The sequence below is a fragment of the Chamaea fasciata genome, unplaced genomic scaffold (assembly GCF_029207755.1).
Source record: "Chamaea fasciata isolate MVZ Bird 193981 ecotype frontalis unplaced genomic scaffold, bChaFas1.0.hap1 SCAF_5, whole genome shotgun sequence".
In the NCBI taxonomy this organism is placed as follows: domain Eukaryota; kingdom Metazoa; phylum Chordata; class Aves; order Passeriformes; family Sylviidae; genus Chamaea; species Chamaea fasciata.
The window spans coordinates 73,596,841-73,623,580 of record NW_027094090.1 but is presented as its reverse complement, the minus strand read 5'-3'; the positions used below and the strand labels follow the sequence as shown (position 1 = coordinate 73,623,580).

Here is a 26,740-nt window from a genome sequence, read left to right as displayed (position 1 = left end):
TGCATATCCTGCAAGCCAAGCCACATCCCTGCTGCCCAGTGCCTCTGCTTTGGTGAGGTGGGAACACTGCACTTTTTAAAAATTTCATTACAGAATTCAGCAGGAACCCAGAGCGAACCTCTCTCCTATAAATCACCCGTAATGTAACCATTGGCATGGTGCAGTTAAGATTTAAAGACATATTTTCAGTGTTTTTTGGGTGATTTGTCAAAATCACTTACTCTTTGTTAGATTCTGGCTTTCAGAAGGAACTTGTATGGATCCTGGAGCAGGGACAGCTGTAGGAACTGGTGATGTGGTTGACAATCATAACAAGATCTAAAAAGGATAGACATTTTTTATTTCTCAGGAAACATTACATCTTGATGAAACCAGCAAGAAGAGGGAATGACTGAGAGAGAATTACTCTTGGACACACCAGAAAATAGACCAACTCTGGCATTATTTTTTGGTTTAGTTTCTTTTTGTTTTCCATGGGACTGGTTGTATTTACCTCACTTATTGAGCATGGGTGCATTTTTGTTTCAAGGTGGTTCATCAGAGTATGGCAGCATCTGGCTGACAGTTCTACTGCATCAAACATAGGAATTTTAGGATGTTAAATATTACCAGCTGTCTTCCACGCACTCCCAAATGAGTGTTACAAATTTAAAGACAGTCTTTTAGCTCTTGTGCCTCTTGGCAAGAATTAGCTGGGGAATTTCTTAGGGAGAGTGACATGGGGAAGGTGAACCAGGAGGGAAACTGGATCTTCGTGCTAATCCTAAGTTAAAATCTGCTGAAATAAATAAAAGCTCTCTATGGACTGAAAAGCGTTCAGTCAGGAAGTGCGAGTGCATTTGTACGTGCAGAAGCAAAAAAGAGGTGAACAATCTGCTTGTCTCAGCTCTGCTCATCCTGAAGATACATGCATGGCTTTAGCTTCCTCTTTTAATTTTTTTTTTCCTTCCCTCACACAAGAATATATGTCCTGGGAGTGACACAAAGAAAAGATTATTGTTTCATCTGGAAATTTTTGTGTGGGTTTGTTTTCCTGCTCCTTCAAAAGCCCATTGAAATGTAAAAAAAATCATCCATCTCCTTTCATTTCTCTATTAGCATCCGGACTCCACACTGAGGTCATTAGGATCTCAGGTGTATTACCTCACCACAGTCTGTTGCTATGGAAATAACTCCAAGCATTTTCAGTGTCTTGGCTGCACACTGCCCATGCATCTTGGCAAGACAGGCTGCGTGCAGGGGAGAAAAGAGTAGTTTTAAAACCTAGCCAGCAAAATTTAAATATTTACATTTATTTGTATTTCAAAGGTATTTCAAAATCTTTACCTGCCTGTAAATCTACCCGTGCTTGGTGGTGATTTTATGCAGACATATTTCCTTCTTACCTGCCTGATTTTTTATCCCTTACTTTTGCGTGAAAGTGATTTCTGAAGAAAAGGAATGGCCTCTACAGAAAATAATCACATAAAGAAAAAGTTTTTCCCCCCATCTGTCACTCAGTTTTCTAGGTGCTCCTATGCACAGATTCAAGCACTATAACTATAGAAGCACTTCATCTAAAATGCCACTGTATTTAATAACAGACCAAGCAGCAGATAGTGTCGTGTTCTCCCTGAACTTAATGGTTTGACTTATTCTCTTCATCCTGTGCTGGTAATTATTGACTGGCTTACATGCAGCTGTTTTGCACCTTTCATTTAAGGATCTTCATGGGCTTTATACAAGTTAGGACTGAATTGAGCTGCTCTTATCTCTCTGAGGGAATATGGAAGAATTATCATGATATTTTCTCTGTTGCAGCCTCAGGCTGTAGGTGCTGACTCTGTGGTTTACAGAAATAACCCCTGGCTTAAAGGAGAGGGGACATTTTGTGTGTATGGGCCATGTGAGTGGTGCTGTGCCCCAGTGACAGCCAGGAAAGGTGACATATTAGGGAGGCTGATGATCCCTGGTACTGCCAGGATTCCCCTGGAGAAGTATTTGCTGCTGTAATTAAATTAAAGGCACTTGTGAAGGCTGATCGTAAATTTCTTGAAGACTGAAGTGGTCAAGCTTTCCTTCACAAACTTCAGGGTTGGGACAGCCTAAAGGCAAAATGAAGCAGAAAGAGAGAGATTTTTCTGTTTGCTTATTTGTTTGTTTTGTTTTCCCACCCAAGCTCCTTCCTTTAACTGGGGGGTGGCATATTTCTGATTAACCCAGTGGAGAAAGTTTTGGATATTTTCAATAGAGAAAGTCAGCCAACCCTTGTACCTAGGAAGGAAACCAAGGCGTTAGCAGGAGCATCTCCTCTGCAGGAGATGCTCAGTAAATGTCTCTTGCCTGTGTGCTGACTTTGCCTTTCTTCTCCTGTACTGTTCCCTGCTGCCACTAAAACTTTAAGGCCCTTTTTTAATTCTTTTTTTTCTACTTGTCCCTCTCTAGAATGCCTTTCAGAAAAGCCCAGACAGTGCAATGAGCAAGACTTATGTTTTTAATCTGTCTTGTTTGAGACGCACAGTGAGCAGTCCTTCTGTCATTCCTGCTCATTTGATTGTGCTGTAAGCTTATAAATTTCGGTTGGGTACAGTCCTCTGGAGATTTTGCTAGTAGCTAAAAATTTCTATAATCCTATCTCCCAGACCCAGGAGTGTGGGTTATATTCTGTTTCCAGCTCTTTTCTCTCACTTCCAGTGGTGTCAGACAGATGTAACAGGGAGAAAATTCAACTTACACAGTTTTGGAGACCTTGTGAGGTGTTTCAGCATGAAACCTGTTTATCAGTGATTATCAGTAGGTTGAATTAGTATTACAAATGGTTTCCTAGTCCTCCTTCCTGGTTGCTGGTGTATGTAATCGGCCCATTTAGGGCAGCAGGCTGGCTCAAGCAGCAGCCATGAAGCCTGAGATGATGCAAAACCCCAGAAAAGCCCCTAGAGCACAGGTTTGTTTGAACCATAGCAGGCAGAGTAGAAACGTCTGCAGGATTTCTTGCTAACCCTTGTTAATGATAGACTCAGGCTTTGAAGCTGTGAGATTTGATTACCTTGTTTCCCCTCCTCTTCACCTAACACACATAAACACACAAATTTTCCTCAGCTTCTCTTCAGCATAACAGGCTTGGAGAGGGGCAGGAGGGGTGAAGGAGCAGCAGTAGCACACAATACTTTTCCTTTTGAACATGCAATTCCTAATCTTGCTGTTATCCAAGCATGTATTCGATGCTTGCACTTGAAAGAGAAGACTTTTTCAAGCTCTCAAATTCCCTAGAGAAGAAAGTGCAGGGGTTTTTATTGCCTGTTCTTTCATGTGTCATTTCTAAGATGTGCAAACGTGGAGAGATTCTTGCCTGATAGGGCTGGTAGTACTCTTAACTATGAGGAATCTCTCCCAAGTTACACCCAATATGATCAGGACCATTTTGGAAGGAACTCTGCAAGCAAGTGATCATGGAGTGAGATGCTGAAATTTGTGATGATACAGAATGTTGCACTAATATTTAGCAGTGGAATTTGGCTTGATTTGCAGTGTTCTTGCTGAGTGAGGTCTCTGGTACGATGGAAGCTTATGGCCATTTTGTAACGCTTAGGAAAAGTATTACCAAATTAATTCTCATGGCTGCTACCTTCAGTTCCTGATGTGGTTGGTGGGATGCAGGGATTTTCCTGGGATTATAAAGACAAGGCATTGCTCTCATGCTTTTCGCAGCTGATGATCTGTCTGTGGCCCCAAGGGTCACTTAACCTATCTAACCTCCCAAAAAGGAGTGGAGAGGTGGGAAGAGAGCCCTGTTTGCTCCCAAAATGTTGACTGCAAAGCATCACCTGCAAATATTTGTTACAGACCAGAGCTATGCAATAATAGGAATTACTTCTCTGATGGAGCATATCCATCCTGGGACAGTCTTTTATCCTTTTTTTTTTTGAGGATTTGGAGAGGGGAAATGCTGACTACTGTAGGTACCACTAATGCTGATTATTGGCAGTAATAGATGTGTGGAGCCCAAGCAAAAAGACTAACAGCTTCCAGAATCTTCATCATTGTTTCATAGAATTTTAGATAATTATAGCAGGTACCTGCAGGAGATTGTCATGCCAAGGTCCTGCTGATGCTGTTGTCAGTGGAGCTGTACCATTACAAGAAACAGTGGACAGTCCTATACAAAATAAAACTCTTGCATAGATATATGCTATTTGTGGAGGTCATTGAGAAAAAAAATTACATTTAGAACAGACTAGAATGGGAAAGGTGCAGTTTGGTGGTAGGAATTCAGGAAGTCCATAAATTTCTGGTTTTATTGACAAAGATATTAGGAAGTGACTTCAGCTGACTTCAGGCAAAATAATTTTGGATCCTCAAACAAAGATGAGTTAAACGTGCAAGTCTTAGGCAATGAACACCTTATAATGGTGTGGGCATATATATTTTTTGTTAATAGCTTACTACACCCTTGGCACTTTCCAGTCATACAGGTCAATGCCATGCAAACCCAGATCTGAGAAAAAGTATGTGTAAGAGAAAAAATAACAGACTGTGCTGTCTCTAATGTCAAAAGCCTTGGAAAAGGATCCCACCTGATTCTATTTAAATTTCTATGTCTAAAATCAGTCACATTTATTTATAGAACTGTGCTGCATTTTCCTTTCTTTTTGACACAGAAGAAAATCCAAAATCTAAACAAGAGTTTAAAGGAGGGGGGAAAACCCCCAAAAGCCACTTCCCTTCTATACCAACACTAAATTTCCATTACAGAAATGCAGCCAGATCAAGTGCAGGACCATTTATTTCCTTCAGCTGTCAGTTCTGTAGCTTTTTGTTTATTCTTGCTGGGGATGAAGAGTGCATCCGTTTTTAAAGCACTCTATATAAACCACTAGTCTATCAGTTCTGATCCTGTGGGATTGTTTTTACATTAAAATTTGTACTAAAGACATGAGGACAAAGAAGAACCCAGAATCAGGCCCTTAGCCAGAAATATGTGAAAACTTAAAAGTCAAGCAGGATAATTGGATCTTCGCTAACAAACTGACAGAAACTGTCATAGATAATCAGATTAACATGGCAGAGAGCCCTGAAAACTGTGACAGAGTAATGTTCATTTCTTACCCACAGGAAACTTGGGAGTTTAACAAGCCAAAGAACAGGCTAGCTGAGCATAATGTCATTATCAAAGCCAGAGTGATGTTTGTTGTCACACCTACAGCTCTCTCTTAAACCTTTTGGAGAAAGGCAACACCAGCAGGTGCTTTCCAGAGGATCCTGGTTATTTACCTCTCCTAGTGCCGCCCTTCACTGCCACCTCATTTTGCATCGTGGGTGCAGCCAGAGCTGGACCCTCACAAGGGGCAGTGACCATCTGAACCTTTTCTCAGAGTTATGTACCCTGAAATAACTGCAAAAATGGTAATGTATTCTTAGCACAGCTGAGCATGTTGGAAAAGCTCTCCCAAAGCTGCTGTCTGCTGATAAGACATGTGTGCAAAAGTCTTGTGTGACTTATTTGATTGGGCCTTTCAGAGGCAAAATTAAGATAGGCTAGGGAGGAAGAAAAGGGTAAAAAAAGCAGCAAAAAGACAAACATAAGCCTATTTCCAAATCCTTCCCCTTTAGATATCCAATATGGTGATAGCAAAATCCTAATTTGTATTTGGGGGTGCTTAATGTGTGAAGAGACTTCTCTTTAAGCCTGAGCTTTGTGGAAACCTGCATTCAATTCCTTCAAACTGCATCTGTTATCTTAGGCAAATCACTTTAATCTTCCCCTGCCTCAAATCTCTGTAGTGTAGCACAGATAGATTAAGTTTACTGCAGATATCCAAATTATCAATGGCACAAACCCTCCAGGAAAAGACTCCTTTGATCTTGCAGTAAGCAGAGCCCTAGTGAAGCTAATGAGACTGAACACACAGGATAAGTGTTGCTGTAGGTGTAATAAAGCTGCTGGCAAGCTGGGAAGGAGAGTAATTTTTCCTCTGCATCAAGATTGCATTTTGTGGTGGAGGAACATTGGAAATTCAAGTTGGGTCCGTGTTTGCACCTATGAAATGTCAGGACATTTTTGCCAGGCTGCTTACAGATGCGTTCTGCTGTCCCTGTGTTCCTCATGAATTTGTAACTCACCCTCCTCCATCCTCCTGACCCACCCTCAGTGATGAATTACCTCTCCTCCACATGGTTTCATCACACTGGTGTTTCACATGGCACAGCTGTGTCGCTCTGGCTGCTGCTGGAATGAAATGAATGTGCTGCTGCTGGAATGAAATAAATGTGCTGCTGCGGGCTTTCCCCTGCCAAAGGGCTGACCCTGCAGCCTGTCCTGCTCCCTGAGAGGTGAGGGAGAGCAGAGAGGAGCAGGGGTGCTGCAGGAACACTTCAGTCACAGCACCATGGCCTCGGAGCTTCTCTGCCAATTGCTTTGTCTAAGATGGACACTTCACAGCTTTTCCTTTGCTGCTGGTGAGAACCATGCCAGAAAAGGAGCCCCTCTTGCACCTGCTGTACCTTCCACCTGCTCATTCCTGTTTCTGCTATCCTGTCCCTGTGACCTCATTTGTGTGGCTACACAGAGAAGGAGACTGGAGAAGAGTTTTGACTTGAAAAAAACCCACCACTCTGAGTGAAACAATGCAATGTGTGAGTACTGTGCCTCCCAGCAATGGCACAGGCTTCTTCTTTATCATTATTCCTGGAATAATTGTAACTTGTGCCACAAAAGAGAGTGTGTCACTGTTATTCAACCTCTGTCCTTCTCCAAGTGGCTGAGTAACACATCCCTAGAGCTACCACCTGACTCAGACTTCAAAGCGCTTCATAACAATGTTTCTAACTGAACATTTCCTCAGAGAAGATTATGAGATTTCTTTGCAGGAATGTCTGGCTTTATCTTTACCCTGAAATCTCAGATACATCCAGTAACTGACCCTGCAGCCTTCCCTGCTCCCCAAGAGGTGCTCTGGTTGACACCTCCCAACTCAGCTGCAGCTTGCCAGGGTGTCACGATCCGCTCACACAAGCGGGGTTCGTGATGGTTCGTTTTAGGGATCTCAGAGTGCAAAAGACACAGCGGGGGACAAACTCAGTTTATTCCATCACAAATGCACCTTTATTTAGTGCCAACAAATGCGATAGTGGAGAGAGAAAAGAGAATAGTAAGAAAGACAGAAAAAGAGGGGAAGGGGATTATAGCTACCAACATGGAGGGTCGAGTCCTCGAGGCTTTTGAAGATGCCTATAGATGCGAGTTTCTCCAGTGGGGTGATCACAAAGCCTGTGGTTAACTCAGGGGTTCTTATAGTCCTCTCCAAAGCGACAGGCAGTTGGCCAAACAGGTGGGGGAAATCATTGCAGTGTGTTCATTTAGAGAACTCAGAACAACTCAGTCATCAGCAGGTACAGTGTCAACCAGTACAAGTCAGCAGGCACAGTCACTTCACCGTGACTTGCCCATTGTTTCTGCTCAGGTTCTGATGTTCCGATATGCGTGCTGGGTTTTTCCATCGAACACACCTGCAGGCAGCACTTGGCCAACATCCCACCTCAGCCAGGCCAGAACTCCTGTGTTGAGATTTTAAAGTCCCTTTTAGGGGTTTCAGTCTCCGTCCTTGACGATGGTCGTGAGGCAGATGAGGGATCTTCCGACCATCTCTTACACAGGGCCAGAAGTTGGTGGATTGAAACCTGTGGCTTGTGTTGTGAAGGATGTTGGCTGAGGAGATCAGAGTGCCTCGAAGATGTCCAGTCCGTGCAGTCCTAGTGCTGAGGTGCTCAGATTGCCCAGGCTGAAGCTCTTGGCAAAGCTTATTCCTGTGAAAGGGAACTTGAAGAGTGGAGACCTTCACAAAGTTGCAGGCTGTTATTTGATGTATTTATTTTGCTAACTCTACTGTCACTCTGCCTATGTAACTTAGATGGAGTTTTGTTAAGTTCTGCCTTTGTCATGCTTTCTTTGTTTTCTGAGTGCTGTGGCAAAGACACAAAGTGTTTGGCCATATCATTTTGTGGTGGTTAGGCACGCTGTTCAAAAACAATTCCTGAGACCAGAGATGATGGAAAATAAATTTATTTTCTACTTTTCACTATACACTTTTCCCTATACACTTACTTTTATTCTTGATTGGTAGGGAGATCCCTTATTATTCATCAATGGAGTTAGAGGGCTATAAAATAATTAAAACAGGAAGGGATCTCTGGTGGTCATTGGCAAACCCCCATTTAAAGTGGTGAATCTATTTTGTAAAAATAATGAACTTTTGGTTAAAAACCAGAAAGAGAATTTTGAAGATGTGCACTCACTTTTCTTCTCATCCTTAGGCTTCTTTCAACAATCTCTGTAATATTATTTCTAGTAAAAAATCCTACAGATATTTTGTTGTTCAGGTCTTTTTATACTGTTCTTGCTACTTTGCTCAGCTAATGCTTCCTTTTCCTGCACTTTGTCTATTTTTTGGTAATATTTATAGTCCGTTAAGGAAAGGATTAGTTGTTACTCAATCCAACATCTACTACATATGAATTTTGATTGTGGTTAGATTATAGTAACAATACTCTAAAAAAAGATGACACCACCACCTGCAGACAGGCTTTTCATAGAGATGCTAGATACTAATTTTCTGTGACAGGACTGCAGGACATCCATCATAAAATGTTTTTTCTTGAAGCAATGAACACTGGTGATGAATAGTCACCACTGTGTCTTGTGCATAAAAGAAAACCAGTGTCAATCAGGGTAGTGAATAATGACACTAGGATGCATCTTATGGAAACAAACTTATGTTATTTTGTTGGCCTTGAAAACGGTAGTGTTTCCCTCAACAACAAAACACAAAATGCTACAAAATAATTTTGCTCTTAGCTTTACTCTTAGAGGCTTGTCTGCCACACACCAGAGGAGCATTACTGTGTTGTGGTGGTGTTACGTGAAAAAAGAAGGAAGGTATACAGCATATTGGACCCCTGCCTATGTGGAACACTTAAATGAGAATTGTGTGCCAAGGCAACTGCAGGCAGCTTGTCAGGCTGAGGTAAAACCCCCTTAAACACGTACAAGTTGAAGCAAGCTTTTTTTTTTTTTTTTTTTTTTTTTTTTTTTTTTTTTTTTTAAATAAGCAGGTGCCTGTAATCGCAGTTTTCACCAGCTGCTGACCTGGTTCCTTTGCAAAGCAGGGACTTCCACAAATTTCTCTGTGGACCAGAAGGTCTCTTGGTCTAGGCTTGTCTTCCCTCCAGGAGAGAGAAGGGCATGCCAAGGCCCCTAGGCACAAGAAGATTTGATGCTGCAGGTCTGCTGTACTTCAGCCAGCATGTTCCAAATTTGGCAGAAATTGAGACATCAAGGCCCTGTGGGGTCACCCTCACATCCTGAAGTTCAGCTGGGCTGTTTACTGGGTTGGTCTTTTCTATACATTAAAGGTTCACAGAATAAATTGACAATGCCAAGGAGGTTGCAAATGACCTTTTAAGCAGTCCTAACCATCAAAGCAGTCTGAAGGCTTAGGGTCAAGGACTGTGAACTATTTTGCTTGGTTTCGGCTATCATGGATCACTAATGCCATATGTGAGCTTTTGTTTTGGTGTAGTTTTATTTCTGTTCTCTGAAACGACTTCTGTGTTGGACTACTGTGTAGCACACAGGTAATGTGAATTAGCTAGGCTAAGATCTCTTAAGGCTCTGCCTACAGCAGGAAAAATAGATTTCAGCTTCCTAATTTAAAAAGCAATCATTTGGAATCTCTTTCAGTGTTTCGTGTTTTCAGACTTCGAGACGTGTTTACATGCACGTAGTTTGGGTGCTGCTCAAACACAAATAGACAAGCAAGCTCCACATGAGACATCCACCTAGGAAAGACAAATCCAGGCAGCTTGATCAGCAATCTTGCAGCTACAGGTGGCTGAAGATGGAGGGATGCTGTGATATGAGTTGACGGGACTAAGCAGATGTGCAGTATGGCTTAATTATTGGATACAGGGGGAGAACAGTACCTGCCACCAGCACAAACATCGCTTTCAGAAAAACTGACTGGCAGCAAAAGAGGCTAGCCAAAAATAAAATACAGAAGCCAGAAATACAGAGCCACCATTGTGTGAGAGTGAGATTTGTTTGGTTTGTTTTTTGGTTCAGATTCAAAGACACAGCAGTTCTTCATCTTCCTACACAAACAGCTGTGTGTATATGTGCCTCAAATCTAGCATTATTCTGAGAATAATCTCTTGGGCAAGCTTTTTGCTGATCAATCAGAACTTTACTTAGACCTATATCAATTTCAAGCAGACTTTCACGGAAAAAAAGTTACTAATGCAAAATGACCCCAAATCATTTTAATTTTGAAGAAACACTGATTCTGGGAGAGGCAGTATTTTAAGGACCTGAGTGTCCATCTGAGGTGTGCAGCCCTCAGGTTCTCCACCTGTTTCAGCAGGCTGCCCCTTGACAAGCAAATGTCCCCAGTTATGGATGGTTCCATAATAGGTCTCTCAGCCTTTCTGGTTGGAGCTGCCACAATCTGTGTTTATAATGTTTAGTGCTCCAACATCAGAGTGACTGATGGAAATTAAGCCCTTTGTGTGGGATGCAGTGAGCAGAGGGGTCTGAACTCTAATTTTCCACCACTCATCCTTATTCTTTTGAATCCTTCTTTTGACTATAAGCTCAAATGTTTGTAAGCCCTGTTAACATGTGTACACACAGAAAGTGATGATTCCAGGGGATGAAACACATGAAACCTACATCAAAACAAGTTCAGTTGCAGTTAAAGGCAACAAAACCTTTCAAAGGGGCATGTCTTACCTTTGCATCTTTCCCCCTTTCTTTTCCTGTGGCTTTTCCTCCTTTTCCTGCTGCTCTCTTCCCTTTTCTCCCACCTTGTGTTTCCTGTCTTCCTTGGGAAATTTTGCAAGCTCCGTGTCATCTTAGTGAAGAATAGGGGAGAAAAAAATAAATCTCAGTTTCTTTCTGCAAGGTGAAAGAACAATGTCCCACCACTTCAATTGATGTTCTAGTCAGGCAAAACCTAAAGAACCTGCATACTCAGAAAGTAAAACAGATTGTAATTAGTACTCCCACTAAAGACAATAATTTTTGACAGCTGCTAAGCAGATCATAGAAAAGTGAGAAATTATTCATTAATACTTGTGAATGAAAAATGCAAGGAAATAAGATATTTCTTGGCATGGTCCAGCAATTTTGAGAAGAGGGGAGAGTAAACTGAGGATGAGAAAAGAAAAAAGGCACAGAAGAAAAATACTCTGCTAGGAAGGAAGATAGGATTATGCTTTTTAGCAGTGCCAGTGCTGACATAATTAAGCTGGTGTAGAGCCTGGTTTGTGAGCAGTTGCTACAGAAGCAGCAATGTTTTATTTGTATCAAGTCTTATTCCTCACCAATGAATTCTTACTGTTTCCACTAGCTTTGCAGAGGTGGGAGCAGCTGCACAAAACCGCCATGGAAGAGCTGGGTGAAAAGCATGGAGAGGTACTGGGGAATAGTGAATGGAGTGGCAGAAAGAGTGAATTTTTAAGTCATCAAAATTTTAACATCTTACTTTAAATTGGTGGGCAGGATTTGGATAATTGGGGATGATTCATCTCGCAGACTGTCTGCAGAAGCAGGGGCCTTGGTAGCTGTATAGGCTTTGGGTTCCTCCTACTTCCTTTTTTTCCCATCCCAGTGTCACAGCAAGGCCTGACCCCACTGCTACCCAGTCTTTGCTTTGGACAGCATCATGGTTATCTTTTCCTCTTCAGGCTTTTCCTTCTTTTTCCATGTGTTTTTTCCCTTTAAGCCAGATCAGTGTAATGGTTGGGTTCAGAGCAGGGCCTCAGAGTGGTTTTCCTTGGCAGGGCTGTGGGGTGGAGAGCAGAGAGGAACAGGGGTGCTGCAGGAACACTTCAGTCACAGCACCATGGCCTCGGAGCTTCTCCGCTGTTTGCTTTGTCTAAGTTGGACGCTTCACAGCTTTTCCTTTGGTGCTGGTGAGAACCATGCCAGAAAAGGAGCCCCTCTTGCACCTGCTCATTCCTGTCTCTGCTATCCAGTCCCTGTGACCTCATTTGTGTGGCTACACAGAGAAGGAGACTGGAGGAGAGTTTTGACTTGAAAAAAACCCACCACTTTGAGTGATATAATGTGTGAGTACTGTGCCTCCCAGCAATGGCACAGGCTTCTTCTTTATCATTATTCCTGGAATAATTGTAATTTGTGCCACAAAAGAGAGTGTGTCACTGTTATTCAACCTCTGTCCTTCTCCAAGTGGCTGAGTAACACATCCCTAGAGCTACCACCTGGCTCAGACTTCAAATGGCTCCATAAAAAGGTTTCTAACTGAACATTTCCTCAGAGAAGAATATTGGATTTCTTTGCAGAAATGTCTGGCTTTATCTTTACCCTGAAATCTCAGATATACCCAGTAACTGACTGTTCAGAGATTAAATTCATAATCTTTCCCACTCCCATGCAGCTGGAAGTTTCTCCTCTCCAAGGAGATGCCTCAGTAAAGAAGGGAAGCCACATAGGAATGGGGAAGACTGAATTCTTCCCTTGTCTGAGGATGGTGAAAGCAGTGAGAGGGTTGGCAGAGGGGCAGCAGCATCATGGGTCCTCAGGAGGTTCCACGTGTTGTAGATCAATACAAATGAGTAACAAAGAGGGTCCCAGAAACATCAAGAGACAGAAGGATTTTCTCCTCTCTCTCCCCAAGCCAAAATTCCTCCTTGCCTCAGCAGCAGCTTTAGGAACCCTCTCTCCTTCCTCTTGCCTCATAGAGCTGTGGTGCACAGCCTGTGAGTGAGTGGCTGGTGTTCTCTGCTTTCCTGAGGCATAAAATGCATCAGCCCAGAATGCAGGCAGCCAGGGCCAGTGCAGAAATGCCGAAATTAGTTTGCAAATTACTTTGCAAAATGTGTCAGTTTGTGCATTTTTAAACAGGTGTCAGAAAGGGTGGCTGTTGTTTCAAGAGGCTTGTTGTTTCAAGGCATTCCAGTTTGCCTTGTTTTAATTGCACAAAAATGCAGTGAAGAGAAAACCTGTGAGTGGGAGATTAAATAGGACAGTCTGTCTGCAATAAAATGGAGTTTCCTTAATTAAGTCTGCTCAGAAGTTGCTTAAATTTTGTCGCTTGTTTTATTTCACCATTTAGTTTCTGGAAAGAGGGGAGGAAGTGGGTATGTTCACATAAAACAATTAATTATTATCAACTTTTGTAGGTGTCTGTTGCAGGTTACAGTTCCTGGACAGAAATTCTTGAGTCACAAAGGCTTTTAGCTTTTTTTAGAACTTCTGCACAGTAAATCCAGGAATTCTTTGAATTCTTAGCATCTGCATCTGTCATATCTGAATCCATGTATGGACTTTGGAAATGTACTTGCTGTTCAACAGTATAGAGCAAGATTGTAAAAACTAAGGAGCATGACCCTAATCCCTGGCTATTACAGTGATACGTTCCTCACTGTTTGCAGGGGAATGCCATGAATCTGCCAAGTTCCACCACTAAACCCTTTTCTGTAAGAGCTGCATCTACATATCATTTTAAATGCTTCCAGGGATGGTGGTGGCTTAACCACTTCCTTGGGAAGCCTGATCCAATGCTTGATGAGCCTCTCTGGGAAGAAGTTTTTTAAAATATCAAATCAAATTCTCCCCTGGTGCAAATTGAGATCATTACCTCTTGTCCTGTTGCTTGTGAGAAGAGACTGAGCTCCACTTTTTTACAACCTTCTCCTGAGTCTGTCTGTTGAGTTTTTCCCCTGGGGAGTGGGGTGGGTTTTTTCCCAGTGTTTTATCCAGAATGTGGTGTTGATGCTTCCATAGAAGGAAACTAATAAATGCAGGTACAATTTACATAGGCCTCACCTGATAAGCAGCACATAATGAGTTGGGTTAATGCTACCGCTTCCTCAGGAGCAAACTGGGGACTTTGGCTGCTGCAGTTGGTAATTAGAGATTTCAGCTGTTTTGCACAGAATGAGGTTGAGCTGACAAAAAGGTAATTACACTGCAGTGCATTAAAAAGCAGGTACTGCACACAATTACTCAAGAATTTGTGTGTGTGTTTTCTTAGCTTCACAGTCATCCCCTAACAACAGAACCAGGGACGGCTGGTGCAGGGTGCTTGCCAAGAAAAGCAAATTAGGAGAGTTATTACAAACCAATGTTTTCCTGTGTTCAAAGCCAAATTTAACAAATGCTCACTCCCTCTTGAGAGAGGGAGTAAGAAATGGAAAGAGAACTAGAGAGTTGAAATTCTGAAAGAAATTAAAGTACTTTGTTTATTGTCTGTATGGTTACGTTCTGCCTTTGCTTTGCCACTGCTAATGTAATAACACAACAGAATGGCAGTACACAGAGGAGTCTTGGAAGGCCTTCAGAATTTAATTCCATGTGGGGTTTTCTGGCATGCAGTGGCCATCTCTGTGGAATTGGGTGGAAGCACCAGTAGCCTCTGCCTTCATGTTTCAAACTGCAGCAGCCAAGCTGTGCAGGGCTTGGTGTCCTTTGCCTGGGGACTCTGCTGCCTCTTTGTGCTGGGCCTCTGCTGCAGGGCTCATCCTGTGAGGGAGACTGGGAAACACCAGCATTTCAGTGATGGATGTTGTTAGTTACCAGCACTCTTGTGTCTCTTGTGGCCTTTTGGCTTTGGCATTTCATCTATTTTAAGTTTGAAATGGAGCTTACATTCTCATTTGGTATATGCCATGCGATGCCTTCATCTGTTACATCTCCAGCCCTTCTCCCTTTGTTTTATGATGACAGCTCTCTCCCACTACCAGGAGGGGTGATTCCCTTTTCCTCCTCTCCTCCTTTCCATCCCCCATCCCTTGAAAGGGTCAGGGATGTGACAGCAGCTCTGTTCACTTCCAAGACTGTTCATATGCCGGGCATCTTTGCTCATGCAGAGCTGCTGACACGGCTGAGAGGACAGGCCATCTAGGTCAGCAATGACAGCCACTGTCTGTGAAGATTCCTTTGGAAGTTCCCATTGTCAGGATCTCTCAGCTGTGGTCCTGAGTGTCCACTGGCAGCGGGGTGTTTTGGTGGTGGTCTGGCAGATCACCTCCTCGTGAGTGACTCCAGGGCACTGGGCTGCTCTGCCACACCATCTCCCCACTTCCCTCCAGCATGGCAGATTGGGCATAGCCTCAAGTGTTTAAATTACTGGGCTAGTCAAGGCAGAGATTGGTTGGATGGAGAAATTCGTGGTGCTTGTGAGCATATGCGATGAATATTCCTTTTCCTGCAAAGCAAGGCAGTGTAGCCTCTCAGATTGTGTGGAAAGGTGAGGAGCTCTGGGCTGGGTTTTCTCACCAACTGTGATCACTGACCTGAAGCTACCTTCTTGATGTTTTGCATGAGAATTCTACAAATTCAGCAAATTAAATGCTGCTAAAGGAGACCAACTGCTTGTGAAAGGGTCCTCAGCAAGACACCAGGCAGTGTGCTCTGTCTCCCCAGGCCAGAGAACAAATGCTGCTTTCCTGAGCAGGAAGGGAGGATGCAGAAACATCCCATGGAGTTCCACAGCTTTTCAGTCTGCAAGCAGAGGTGATCAGGAGTGACTGCATCTAAATTAAAAGGGAAAGTGATAATAATGTGCTGGTACCATGATGGCTGCTTCATCCATACCTAGGTAGATCAAATTAGCCTTGCAAGGCTTCACACAGCAAAACACTTCTGGGTAAATAGGAAATGAAGTTTGTAGTTGCCTTCTGTAGATAAAGTTGAAGGCTTTAGATGCTGGAGATCACGACTTGTACATTTTTGATCCTCTTTTATCACACAGAGGTGTAAAGGAAAAGGAGGGCTAGTCTTCAAAGACACTACATCTGACTGATGAAAAATTCCTAGAGGAATTATACTTCTCAAGGATGTGCTCAAGGTGTGACCAAAGAATGGAGATGGTGACATTCTACTTCTATATCTGAAAAGCTGCTGAAGGTCTTTTTACCAGAAATGCAGGGAGAACAGCAAATACTACTGTGATTTTTTTTTCCATATGCAGGACACACATAAATGTAGAGAAAATAACAGACTAGTGAAATGATTGCTTGATGGTATCTGTCAAACTACACCCAAGACCTAAAACCCAATACTTAAATTTTATAGGCTCAGGGAAAAGAATGCTGACTTGCATGCTGCAGCACAAAAATATGCAAAACTTTTTCATGATATAGATACAAGTGTAAAATAAAATTATTTTCTCTGTAGCCAAATAAATCACAAAGAATGAAATATAATATTTTATTCTTTCTACATCAACTTTTCACAGAGAGTAAATTCCACCTAAGGAAAAGTGCTGCTTTAACATGACCAAAACAAGAGTAACAATGAATGTAAAAAAGGTCATATTTTTCCTGATGGTCCAAATTGTGAGTCTACCGCTGTAGACATGGCAGGGATGAGTATCCTGCCTGAGCAAGGAGGCCCAGGTGCATTCTGAGAAGGTGGCACTGAGGATAAGGGAAGTCTGCTTGTGCTTCACATCCTAAATTATTAATCTAGCTCTGCCTGCCATGTTGAAATTGTAACATTATTTCTGAGGTCTTCAGGCAGGCAGATTTGCTCTACCATGTGGAAAACCTTAGTTTCTTTCATATTCTTCCACTCAACTCCTGGTTTATAAAACAAAACAAAACAAATAAACAAAAAAAACACCAAAAAAAAAAACAAACAAGCAAACTAAAGCCAAGAACCACCCCCCCCCCCTCAAGCCCCCCCAAAAACACCAAGAAAACCCCACAAAACAAACCACCAAACCTCGAACCTACAGCTCAAAACTGGAGAGGTTTTATAACCAGCTCTAGTAAGCTATTCCCAGCTGTGTTTTCTTGGTCACAAGGCAGTTACCTCGTACTCCCCTGGCTTTTTTTGACATAGAAAGTCTTTTCTCTACAAGTCTGCATTCTTTCCAATGTTGAATCTAATTGGAGTGTGCTCAGATACAAAGTTGTCCAAAAAGCAAAACTGCTGGAAATCGGATTCTTAAGGGAGCAAAGCATTTGCAGCAAGAATAACTAAGATTATATCTGCAGTTATCACGGTACACTTTACATCTTCATAATAGAAGAATCTTTGCTGATAAAATAAGAATGCAGTTCTACATTCCATGATGAAAGGCTCATGGAGATGCTGTTTACTTGAGTCTGGCATATCTGAAAATTATCTAGAAGTTTTAGTGGAGTATAACCATGATGTTTCCTGTGGCATCCTGACAGTCTTCTTGTCATCCAGTGAGGCTAGCAGTAGTGCAGGGATAGGAAATCCCTGATTAGACAGGAGGGAACAAAGATGATGCTGATGAAATTCCTCCAGATCAATAGGTCCTGGGTTAAATATTGCCATGAGATTTGTCATTTCAGTGTCTCGGCAGACTCAGCTTGTACTGCACAAATGTTTAGGTTGTTTTTTTGGGTTTTTTTTAATAGACATATTCTCAACTATTTCCTGATCAGGAGACTTTATAAAATACTTCTTTTTTCTTTTTTTCTCTCTTTTTTTAGCAAAGGTTCAACTTTTAGTGCACTTATGTAACAGTAGCCAACATCTTGATGTGTCCTGGCCATAACAGCTAGCCATAGTCCATCAGAGGGTTTAGTTTAGAGGTATAGAGGGGAAAAAAAGGTTTTAAACAATTGCTTTACTAAAAAAAATGAAATGTCCCTTTAGATTCCTTCCTTCCTCCCTCCCTCCCTCTCTCCCTCTCTTATCAAATTAGGTTTTCCTGCTCCTCATACTTCCAGCCAACCAGCCTTGAATCATTGCTGTGAGCAAGACATATTTACATTTAACAGTTGTATAAAAGAATGAAGGTTCCTCACCAAAGGCAGTACAGAAAGAGGCAATTTTCTGTCCTTAGTGAGAGTTGGTGAGTGGTTTAAACAAACCAACTCTTGCTAATCCTGAATTTCTCTAGACATGGATTTTCACCCTTCAGCAATATGTGAAAAAAAGATTATATTATACAGAATAAACTTTCTTTTCTTAATATTACTACTTCTTTCTAGATCTCTTTATTCTGTCTTTGGGTAGGTTAGGTTCATTTCAATCACAGTTGTCTAATACAGGTTTCTTTATCACAAACATGCAATTTCACCAATAATTTTTTTTTTCTGGACTAATAAGAACCAGCTTCTGCTGGATCTTCTAATGATATCCAACCACTTGGTCTTATTACTCAGCGGGCTGCTTTTAAGCTGTGCTTTTAATGTAACTTAAAACAGAATGCCACAAATTTGAAAAAAAAATCTTTGGGAAAAAGGTATGATAATGATGCTTGGGGAACATGACTTAGAGTGGGAGATTAAAGAAGCTTGGTCTAGTTTATCCATGGGAAGGGAAGGAGTCACTTTGGTTATAGTCTAGAGGAACCAACATTGATAAGAGACTTCTGATACTCAATAGTGTTTTGATCTCCATATTTCCTATTCTGAGTTTAACATGCAAAAAAAAAAAAAAAAAAAAAAAAAAAAAAAAAAACGGATAACTAATCTCTGTAGATACTTAGGGAAGTAGATACTTAGGAAAGCATTCTTTCTCACTTTTAAGTCTTTAATTTGGTTATACCTACCTCTTTTATACATGTTTTTCTTTTATAAGGCAAAGGAAACTTTTTTACAGATGATGCCAGGAGTCCGTGTAAAACTGTTATGGCTCAAGCTGAGGTTTAGGCTTTAGGCTTAAGAGAAATTGGACAGTGTTCTCTGGCCTGATCTGTGTAAAAGATCATAATAGATCATAACAGAGGTCAGAATGCTGCCTTCTTTCCTTACAAAAATAAACCTGAGAATATAATCAGTAAGTAAAGAGAGCTGTTACAAATCAACGGGTACAACTAAGAAAAGAAGATAAATGGCCAGATAAGGATTTTCCTACCTTGTTTCCTTCTGCCTTAGCAAACTTTGTCGATTGGAATGACTGCTGTTATTGAACCAGTAATGGCCAGTTGTGCTTTATTGTTTCCATTAACACCCAACAGCTGTGCAGGGGTGAAGCTCCCAGCCTGGTGCTGGTTACCCTGTCAGGAAAAGGCCAGTTAGCCCAATGACTCTGCAGGGATTGATTAAGCATTGCATCTTGACAAGGCTTGCAACATCACTGCAAAATAATCAGGCCCCTGGGAACTTTTAAGATTACCACCAAAAGGCTTGGATTCCCCTGGGTGTATTTATCACATGGGAGCCTCACCATAGAGTGGTTCTTTAAATAGACAGCTGTTTGTGTTAGAAATATTTTGCTGCTACTGGTGTGCTTCCTTGGAACGTTGATCAGCTCTGTTTGACTTGCCATCAAAGGAGACAGTAAAACCACACTGCTGGCTTTAAATCTCTGCTTCTTAAGCTTAATGTTGCTTTCCATCAACACCCAGGTACTAGCAGAGGTCCCCATGTCACCTCTCTCATCACATTTACACTGGAAGTCAGGAACACTGGCTCCAGCAGCAGGGCTGTCAGGGATCAGTGGCCTAGCACTGAGAACACATCCCTTGCTATAAAGCAGTCAGCTGGTGAGGTGGTCTCCTATAAATGACCTAAATAAACTGAGATAATGTGGTGGTTTGACAAGGAAGTGATTCTTTCTGAGGAAGTTATAGTAAAATTTATTAGCGATTAGGTATGAAAACTGACCAAGAGTTCCAAGTTTTGTCTCTTTATGTTGTTAGTGGGAAAGTGAAGAGTTTATAGGGAGGGGAAAGTGTTTTGAAGGTTTCATTTTGATTCTCATTCTCTTCTGTTAGTGTTTGTCACTATATCTATCTTTATACCCTTTAAGTTTGAGCCTTCTTTGCTTCTCTCTTAATCCTATCTCACAGCAGAAAAAGCGTAAATTATTCCAGGAGACACTCAAACCACTTACACTAATTTTAGAAAACAAAAATTAGCAAACATGAAACCTCTACAGATGCCCTGTCAGTGTCAGCTTGTTTCCCACGCTCTGCCAGAGACAAAAGTTTTACACGGCTTCACAGTGCAAATCTGTTTTACAAAGTCATTTCTGGTATGGCAGAGAAGAAAGGAAAGAGCCTTCTATGCTGATGGCAGGAGGCTTTCCAGCAGCGTGGCACAGCTGCAGGCTGCACTGAGGGGGGCAAAAAGAACTGCCTGTATGTCTGTCACCCCTGCATCAAGGCTGCCTCCTGTGCTTTCTTTACCCTTAACTTTCTACACCCGCTTCATGTGATCCTGTCTCTGCTGTGGTCTGGCGGAAGGTGAGCATCAAGTCAGCTACTGAAAAGTTCATGTGCTGAAATCCCATTTCTCTGCTTGTTTTTACACCTTTTTAGAGTAGAAGGAAATAGCAGAAGTGAAACCATCAGTCTTCATGTGGGTTGATAACGTGTCACATGAGGAAAGTTCTTGGCAGAGCTTGATTAGCTTAAGCACGGGGTCATGTCACTTGTGTCTCTGTGGCTCCTGGATGAAGCAAGGGTGCACAAGCAGCCCAAAGCCTGGATAAACCATTTTCCCATCTGTCTGCGAAAAACCTCTGTGGACAGCTCTTGAGTAACTCAAGCTCTTTCAATTAAAAAAAAAAAAAAAAAAATTGGGGTTACAATTAGCCCGTTGTTTCAGTGAGCTTTGGCTGGGGTTGGAGGCAAGTCCATGTGCAGTACCTGGGAGATACCTGAAATAGATAGAAAAGAATAGATAGAAAAGAGCTGCTGCTCAGCAGCACTGATGAGGCTCTGGAAAGGTTGCTCTGGCTTGGTTGCACTGCTGTGATTCCCAAGTGCCCTTCTGTCTTGTGTGGGTGCTCCTTGGAGCACAGCGCAGGAGATAAAACCCTGTATAAGCAGTCCCCATTCATGCAGATAATGCTGCTGTCATCACTGAAATGATTTGTGTGGTGTGAGGCTTGAAGTTTGATCAGTCTTTTCTCCTAATTTAGGATTTCTGTTTGGCTCTTCTAGGAGAGTTTCCAGATTATGCATTAGGAGGAAAGAACAGGACAAAAGACATCAGAATTTTCTAAAAGATGGAATGAGTATTCTAGCTTAAGAACTGATTACTTTTGTATGTCAGGCTGTATGAAATTTCCTTGGTTGGATCAGAAAATTCCTATAGACTCAAACTACAAACTTTTGGCTTGTGTAGATACAGGATTTTGCAGACAAAAGGCAAAAATCTTGAGAGTCAAATTTGAGAGTGACTTTTCCTCTCTTCATATACAGGAGTTTTGGGGTGGTGGTGGGCTGGGTTTGTTTGTTTGGTTAGTTGGTTATTTGAAAGTTCTACAGTAAAGAAACTGGGAGGAGGACTAAGAAAATAAATTGTAGGATACAGATATTATGGAGGCCAGCTTTATAACTTAATCAGATTCAAATAATAGAATTTAGCACTGTCTTGCTCACTATTGCATTGACTGGATTTAAGATAATTTTACTGGAAGGGAGGGAATGTTAGAAGTGGATGATGTAATCTTAAACTGTAATAAAATGTTACTTCAGTAGCACCCCATAAATGAGGATGGCCTTTGCAAAGCCAAGTTAAATTATTATCTATTGAATAATGATGCAGTGAGCAACTATTACCTTCTTGCTCTTAGCATCTGTCATTCTGCACCCTGCAAAATGTCATTTTAATAGGGCAGTGACATGCAATCAATAGTACCTTCTCTGAAAATTAATTGAATTTGTCTTGTGCTGCTTGCTGTGGATCTTCAGGAGGTCACAAATAAAGCAGGAAGTATTCAGGGTAATAAAAAAGTGAATAAAACTGTGTTTCAGTGGTAGTATTGAAATATGTAACATTAGGGGATTTGCTGTCCTGAGACAGTGTTCGAATTTTCTGAGACAGGTTTAAGTGCACGTAAATGAATTATTTATGTGTTTTCTGGATATACCTGCATGGAGAAAACTGAGGAAGAGTTGCAGGCAGTCAATAGAACTGGTGTTGTTCTGGCACAGGAACACATGGTGAATCCTAATTCAGTGGGAAGAAACTCTCACATCCTAGGGGGGAAATAGGTCCAGTGAATCCATAAATTAGCTGGTTGTTGCACAGAAAAATGTCTTTAGACATCCACCACACTGGCAGCATCACTGCCAAGCAAGTAACTTCTTACAGTCTTCTGTTTTCTCCCAATTGTTCTCTACAAGTCAATGTCCCACTGGAGGCAAAACTGCCGATAAAGTTAATTTCTGGGTGGGATGACATAAGGAAAAAAATGTGGGGAAGGATGACTTAGACTTTGCAGCAGACACAGAAATGTGGTAAATAAAAGAACTTACACTGTCCCTAAATTGCTCCAGAGCAAGCTGTAGGGCACTGGAGGCAAACATGAAACTTGGTGAAAGGGAGATTCAGGAAGTGGAGGAATAGCACAGGCACGAAGAAAATAATCTGCAGGAGAAAGAGCTGAATAACTGTTATTAAAGCATAATGTATCCTATTTTCCATTATTTTTTTACTGATTTTCACAGTGTATAAAATTTGGTTTATTTTTATTCATCCAATGGTATGGTCTCAAATATTTAAGTATGTTCTTATATCCTTACATTTCAATAATATTTCATCTTTTTATCTTTTTCTTACTGGTAATGAGCATTGATCAAGTTCAGATAGGACAGTGTGTGTATTTGGACCCATGACAACATCTGTGAATGCTCCTTCATGTCATCTTCATAATCAGATCCCATAACTTTTCCCACAAACAGAGTAAATAGGTCCATTTATTTGAATAAATAAAAAAATAATTTAAAAAGGCATTGATGATTTATGTCTTTAAAAAATGGACATGAAGTCTACAGTTCTTGAAAATTAATAAATATAATAACAGAGATAAGTTCAGGTGCAGAATTTCAGGAAGTCAATAAGGAACAAGTATATACATTTGAGCATCTGAAAAATGGTTCTAATTATGGAAAGATCGAGGGATAACTTGTACTCAGGTGTGGTCAGTCAAAAACACCTTCACTGGTCTGACACTGGACTTTGTGTGTCAGGTATATGTGTATATCTCTATATACTGACAGCTGGGCAAGGGGTGGAAAACGTGGGTATTCCTCTGAAAGCAATGGAGATTAGGGGACCCTAAAGTGCTGTATGTGAGTGAAAGCACTTTTTGATGTTGTTTCATTTGTTTAAAAATAGATATTCCGGTGTTGTATTTATCTAGGTATTGCATTCAAAGCAGAAATGAGCTCCAATGGAGCACGCTACCTGAGCTTTTTGGAACTTGGTGTTTGTTCAGAGAAGCAGAATGAGAGGTTTTAGTTGTTGGGGTCACTTCTGTGTGAGATTTCTCACAGCTTTGCAGGGCTGGAGGTAGAATTAATGTCTGAAAGGTACCTGAATGAGCAGAGGGTGGGTGTACGCTCAGCTTTCAGATTCAGGCTTTCTCTCCTCAGAAACTCAGTTCTAAATTGAGAAGAGGATGCCTGAAAAGGCTTCTTATGTTATTTCTGGGCTCATCATTGCTCTCAACATGTCAGTGTGATGAAAGCCAGTATAGAAATGTAAGATCATTATGATCATTCTTGTTTTCCTCAGTATGGAGTGAAAAAAGAGGTCATGGAGAATAATGCTAACAGAAATGACTGGAGAAAGGCAAATGAAATGCAGCTATTTGACTTCTAATGAACATTTTGACAGATTAGATTGGAAACAGGATATTTCCTTGCACCGACTGAAATCACTGCTGACCAGAACAGCACAAATAGTAAGAGAGAAATGTCAATGCTGGGTCCACGTGCAGCATTGTTTCCCCTCATCTTCTCTGGAAACAGGATAATAAAACACGTTTAAGACAAAAATCAAGAGTAGAGCCACCAGTGATTTCCCCCCATCCTGTCCCACTTCCGTAGCTCTTACATGGCAGTGAGTTCCCTGGAGTCACATCTGCTTCCTGCTGTTGCCAGTGGAGAGCCTGGCACAAGGGGCTCTTGGTTTGGGCTCTGTCCCCACCTCAGACCCTGGCTTGAGCCTTGACCTTGGAATGGCTGATCATTCTCCCTTCCTGTTGTGAAAAATCTGTAGTAGAATCATTCTGAATTACCTTGCAAGGCTGTTGGGAATGGGGATCTTAATGAATATTTGCAGAGCACTTTGAGACCCTTGAATGAAAGAAGCTATAAAAATGCAAGATGTTATTATTTATTTATGAAGGTCCTTTGGGTTTTGGCCAACAGCATGAATTGTTGACATTTAATTATTGAAACAGTATGCCTATCAGACCCCTTATGGTAGGAAGAGATAAATAATGCAGAAGACTTCAGAAAACCTGGTCAATACCCTCTTGAGATCTGAAGCAAATATACCAGAGACATAGCTCTAACCTAAAAAGAACTGAATAATTAAACCAAGGAATGAGATCAGTTGTTTGGAATGCTTTATATAATTTGTGCACAATGTTCTACAAATTATTTATTGTTAGTCCATTACTTCCAAGCAGCCTTTTCTAAATAAATCCAGCTTTGCCCATATGAGTGTCTTCATTGAGTGATTGTATGAAGAACCACTGAAAATGTCTGAGCATTTTAAGTTATTTGAGCAATTACAATATTTCTTCCTGATATCTTGGAAGTGTTAAGGGTTTTTTAAAAAAAAACCTTGTCATAGAACCAATTAATACTTTTAAATATGCAATCGGTCATTTTCATATGAAAAGAAAAACAGATTTAGATGCTTAGAATGCTTTTGAAGAAGTTGCTTAAAAAGAAGGAAGAGTCTGTGCAGTCACATTAATTATACAGTATATTTTAGATTATGTTTTTCATCCAAGTGTGGCAAAGTTTTTACAACTGTGGAGGCTTAATGTCACTGCAAGGCAAAGTACATAATTTACAGTACTGATGGATAAAGTGAGACACTGCTGTCTTGTATAATTGCTCAAATAATTTAAAATGCTCAAGTATTTTCACTGGTCCTTGGTACATTCACCCAATTAAGAAACCCTTACAGGATCTCAGGTGCACAGCAAGGAAACAAGAAAATTCTGGTCTTCCTCACCAGGGAATATTTCCTTCTCTCCAAACTGCAGAAAAGAGGTGGTATTAGCATTTACGAGGATTACTGGAAGTCGACAAACCAACACCTTTTTCCCCACCCTCTCATTTGCTTGCTCATTTTTATGCCTGGATTTTGGAGGCACAAAGGTTTATAAATTGGTGTAGTTGAGTGGTTCCAGGGAGTTCTGGTTTATCTGATGCTGAGCTGCATGCAGGCTGAGTAAATTTGAGATTAGAGCTCCTCCATTCCATGGCAATGCAGTGATGTGTGGACATGGTGTTAAATGAAACCTCTGACTGAGCAGTGGGATTTTTGCTGTGATTTGAATGGAGGGGCTTTTCTGCCAACTTTCTTGCAGGACGTTAATTCAGGAATTTATCCATTGCAATAGATCATGGCGATTTTGGCTAATTTATAGCTGTTCATCAAATTATTATATTCTGACTATCATTTCAAGCAGAAGCAGTGCTTAACTTTGTTTCTAGCTGTGTCAGTGGGATCACAACTGGCTGTGCTCTGTGCAGAATCATGCAAAGTGTAATTTGCTGTCCATCGATTACCCAGCATTTGTCTCCATAGCATCTCTCCTCTCTGTGGCTGTCTCTTCTTAAAGTACTGACTGTGTCTGGCCCTGTCTCAGTTATCAGATATGACAACCTCACAGCCCTATGTAGTGTGACTCAGAAATAGTTGGGAAAAGGGAGAACGTCCAATTTCTGTGACAGCTGTAGAAGAGGATTAGTAAATTCCACAGATGTGAATGATTCCTTCCAGCAATGCAACTACTGGGCTAGAGAATACTGGAGGAAACTAATAACTCAGGCTGAAAATCCTCTGGCTGGGGCAAATGGTGCTGCTGGATGTTGCTCTTTATCTGAGTGGGGGCTGAAAGAATACAAAATCACATTCACCTTCACTTTCCTCTTTTTCTTTCTTTCTATTTTCTTGATCCTTGGATATTGGAGTTCAGGATAACCATTATACATTTTTACATCTGATATTTCCAATGTATTTGTAAAGTTTTGTAAACAGAACTGAAGGTTAATATTTCATTGGACACCAAAAAAAAAGGGGGGGGAGGGCAGATGATTTTCTCAGACTGTTGAAGGGGTTTCCTTTGCTTTATGTTATACAAAAGGCTACAGTGAATGAAAGACTTTTAAATTCTTACTGATGCGTTGTTCAGCTCAATTTTTTGCAGTTAAGCTTTCAAAGCATTTGCTCTGATACTTAAACAATAGGCATTTCACATGCTGCAAATATATGTCATTTTGGAAGAGTCTAGTTTACAGCACTGTTAAGTGTGTGTCTGCCATTTGACTTTGTCACCAGTAAACACTGTGCTTTCTATGAAGTCCAAAAATTAAATTGTGGAATATTGAAAAGAGAAACCATATCCCAAAATACATCCCATAGTTAAAAATCCAGTGTGTTCTGGGATCACTGACAGAATGCAAAATGTTCCCATGATCACCTTTCTCTACTGATTCTGCTTAATTGTCTCAAAGATTAACAACAATCAGAGGTGGGGAAAAACTGGGGGAAGGGACATGCTTAAAACATGAATGAGAAGGTCTGGAATCAATCTGTGGCATTGACTTAGCTTAGTGGTGCCAAATAAATCAGATTCTCGTCCTTTCCTTGCTGTATTAATTGAGAGGGAGGAATGAGAATGTCTGTACCTGCCTGAGTAGAAGGAATTCCTGGACCGGGAGAGAGTGATCAGTACAGTGTTTCCCCTAACTTGAATAATGCTGTGAATTTTACACAAACTTTAGGAGTGCCGTGGTATGGGGCATGGCAGAGGAGGCACAAAGGGATTGTGAAT

General features: G+C 41.2%; 1 protein-coding gene and 1 long non-coding RNA gene across 2 annotated transcripts in view; one reads left to right on the top strand and one right to left on the bottom strand.

Annotated features, from left to right (window-relative positions):
- PTPRO (protein tyrosine phosphatase receptor type O) overlaps positions 1 to 26,740 on the top strand; it is a 144,591-nt gene that overhangs the window by 28,119 nt on the left and 89,732 nt on the right. The gene's annotated exons all lie outside the window — the stretch shown is intronic.
- On the bottom strand, positions 12,846 to 18,882 carry LOC136290026 (uncharacterized). Its single transcript, XR_010720929.1, has 3 exons — positions 18,839 to 18,882; positions 18,534 to 18,676; positions 12,846 to 15,531 (listed from the first exon to the last, which is right to left on the bottom strand). It is a non-coding gene; the product is annotated as an uncharacterized lncRNA (long non-coding RNA).